Below are 3,848 nucleotides of genomic sequence, written 5' to 3'. Positions count from 1 at the left end.
AAAATTAGTTAAGAAATATAAAAAATAAGGATGTAAAATATGAGGTCATATACATAAAATGGGGAAGGCAATAAATGTACTGCTTTTAGAATGTGTTTGCACTGAACTTAATATATAGACGCTATATACATAAGATACACGATCCTCACTGTAACCAAAAAACAAAAACCTATAACACATACACAAAACGTAAAGGAAAAACAATCCAAGCAGAACACTCACCAAAGTCATCAAATGGCAAGGGAAGAGAGCAAAGGAAGAAGAAACAGAGGAAAACTGCAAAAGCAATTAATAAAATGACAGTAAGGATAAACCTATCAATAAATACTTTAAATATAAATGGACTAATTGATCCAATCAAAAATTTGTAGTGATTGAATGAATGAAAAAAACAAGCCCTATCTATATACTCTCTACAAGAGACTCACTTCAGACCTCAAGTCATACAAACTAAAATTGAAGGGATGTAAAAATATATCCCATGAAAATAGAAAAAAATACTGGGGTAGCAATACTTTCATCAAACAAAATAGACTTTAAAACAAATAGTGTAACAACAAGCAAAGAAAGGTATTGCATAATGTTAAAGGGATCAACCCAAAAGAAGATCTAAAAATTGTTAATACCGATGCACCCAACATAACAGCACCTAAATATAGAAAACATGTATTAGCAGACATAAAACAAGAAACTGACAGTAATGTAGTAAGAGGAGGGGACTTGAACACTACACTTAAATGAATGCATAGATCATCCAAACAGAAAATTAATAAGGAAACAGTGGCTTTGAGTGACACATTATGTCAGTTGGACTTAATGGATATATATAGAAGAATCCATCTAAAAACAACAAAATACACATTCTTTTCAAGTGAACATGGAACATTCTTCAGGATAGACCACATGTTAAGCCACAAAACAGGTACGGTAATTTAAGAATGAAATCATTCCAGGCATCTTTTCTGACCATGACAGTATCAAACTAAAATTTGATCTCAAAGAAAGAAAAGAAAAAAAAAAAAAAAAAAGAAAAACTGTCGAAACCACAAGTATGTAGGGCTGAAAAACATATTGCCAAACAACCAGTAAGTCAGTGAAGAAACTGAAGAAATCAAAAAATACTTTGAAAAATGAAATGGAAAACAATGGTTCAAAATCTTTGATAAACAGCAAAAGCAGATCAAACATAGAATATTATAGCAATACAGGCCTATTTCAAGAAACAAGAAAATCTCAATCTAACAGCTAAAGGAGTTAGACAATAAAAGAAAGAAACTAAAGCCCCAAGTTAGTAGTTAGAAGGAAATAATAAAAATCAGGGCAGAAGTAAAGGGAACGGCTACTAGGGGCACTTGGGTGGCTCAGATGGTTAAGGGTCTGACTCTTGATTTTGGCTCAGGTCATGATCTCAGAGTGGTGAGATGGAGGCCTGAATTAAGCTCCATGCTCAACAGACAGTCTGCTTGGGATTCTTTCACACCCTGTGCCCCTCTACCTAACATTCTCCTTCTCTCTCAAATAAATAAATGAATCTTAAAAAAAAAAAAAGGAAATAGATTAAAAAAAGGAAATTGATTAAAAAAACTAAAGATAAATGGATAAAGAAGATATGGTGTATATATACACAGTGGAATATTACTCAGTTATCAAAAAGAATGAAATCTTGCCATTTGTCACAACGTAAATGAAACTAGAAAATATTATGCTAAGGGACATAGCCAGAGAAAGACAAAGACAAATACCTTATGATTTTACTCATATGCAGAATTCAAGAAACAAAACGAACATAGGAGAAGAGAAAGAAAAATAAAATAAGATTAAGACAGGGGTGCCTGAATAGCTCAGCAGGTTAAGTGTCAGCCTTTGGCTCAGGTCATGATCCTGGAGTCCCTGGATCAAGTCCAGCATCAGGCTCCCTGCACAGCAGAGAGCCTGCTTCTCCTTCTGTCTGCCACTCCTCCTGCTTGTGCACTCTCTCTTCTTCTCTTTTTCAAATAAATAAAGATAAAAGTAAAAATAAAAATAAGTAAGGGAATTAAAAATAAGATTAAGAAAGAGAGGGAAGCAAACTCTAAGAGACCCCTAAGTATATGGAATAAACTGAGGGTTGTTGGAGGGGAGATGGGTGAGGTATGGGATAATTGGGTGATGGATATTAAGGAGGACACATCATGAAACATGCATGGAGTATTATAGACAACTAAGGAATCACTAAATTCTACTCCTGAAACTTAAACCACACGATATGTGAACTTGAATTGAAATAAAATCTTTAAAGAGAAAAAAAAACTAAAAAAAAGCAACAGAAAATATCAATGAAACTAAAAAGTTATTATTTAAAAAGATAAACAAAACTGAAAAACCTTTAGTTAGCTCATCAAAAAAAAAGAGGATGCAAATAAAATCATAAATGAAAGAGAGGTTACAACTGATACTGCAGAAATAGCACTTATAAGATTGTAAGGATTATAAGAAACTACTACCAAAAAATATACATCAACAAACTGGACAACCAGGAAGAAACAAATTCCTAGAAACATACAGTCTTCCATGACTGAATCAGGAAGAAATAGAAAACCTAACAGACCAGTAACTATTAGCAAAATTAAGTCAGTAATCAAAAACTTTCAACAAACAAAACTCTAGGACCAGATGGCTTCACAGGTGAATTCTACCCAGCCCTTAAGGGAGAGGCATTACTGTAATTCTCAAATTATTACCAAAAAGAAGAAAGGAAAAGGATAAGGGGAAGGGAAAGGGAAGGGAAAATAAAAGAGGAGGAGGAGGAAGGGAGACTTCCAAATTAATTCAATAATGTCAGCATTACCTTGATGCCAACACCAAATAAAGACACTATAAAAAAAGAAAATTACAGGCAATATCCCTGACAATAAGATACAAGAATCCTAATCAAAATATTAGCAAGCTGAATACAATACATAAAAAGATTATTCACCAGATCAGCATTGCAGCATTATTTACATTAGCCGAGATACGGAAACACTCTAAGTCTCCATCAGTAGATGAAAGGGTAAATAAGTTGTTTTATACACACACACACACACACACACACACACACACACATAACTCAGTCATACAAAAAGTCAAATCTTGCCATGGGGCACCTGGGTGGCTCAGTGGGTTAAAGTCTCTGCCTTCGGCTCAGGTCATGATCCCAAGGTCCTGGGATCAAGCCCCACATCAGGCTCTCTGCTCAGCAGGGAGCCTCCTTCCCTTCCTCTCTCTCCACCTGCCTCTTTGCCTGCTTGTGATCTCTGTCAAATAAATAAATAAAATCTTAAAAAAAAAATCAAATCTTGCCATTTACAACAACATGGGTGAAACTAGAGAGTATTATGCTAAGTAAAATACGAGACACAAAGAGAAATTACCCATGTGATTTCACTTGTATGTGGAATCTAAACAAACGAACAAATGAAACAAAACAGAAACATCCTTGCAAATACAGAAAACAAACTGGTGGTTGCTGGGGATGGGGGGGTAGGAAGAGCAAAATAAGTCATGTGTAGTAAGAAGGACAAACTTCCAGCTATAAAAAAACTAAGTCAGGGATGAAAAGTAGACCATAGAAAATATAGTCAATTATAATAACCTTGTATGGTAACAATAACTACACTTATCGGGGTAAGCATTTCATAATCTATATAATTGTCAAATCACTGTGTTGCACACTTGAAACTAATAAACTAGTGTACATACACTATAGTTCAATTAAAAATTTTTAAAAATCATTTTGACATAAAATTAGAAATTAAAAATATGACAAGCTAGTTTTGTAATTTAACTTCATTTTATAAAGGAAATTTATTGGGATGCTTGTATGGCTC

Source organism: Enhydra lutris, unplaced genomic scaffold (assembly GCF_002288905.1).
Source record: "Enhydra lutris kenyoni isolate GAN:26980312 unplaced genomic scaffold, ASM228890v2 scaffoldscaffold19, whole genome shotgun sequence".
In the NCBI taxonomy this organism is placed as follows: Eukaryota; Metazoa; Chordata; class Mammalia; order Carnivora; family Mustelidae; genus Enhydra; species Enhydra lutris.
This window is presented reverse-complemented; position numbering follows the sequence as displayed.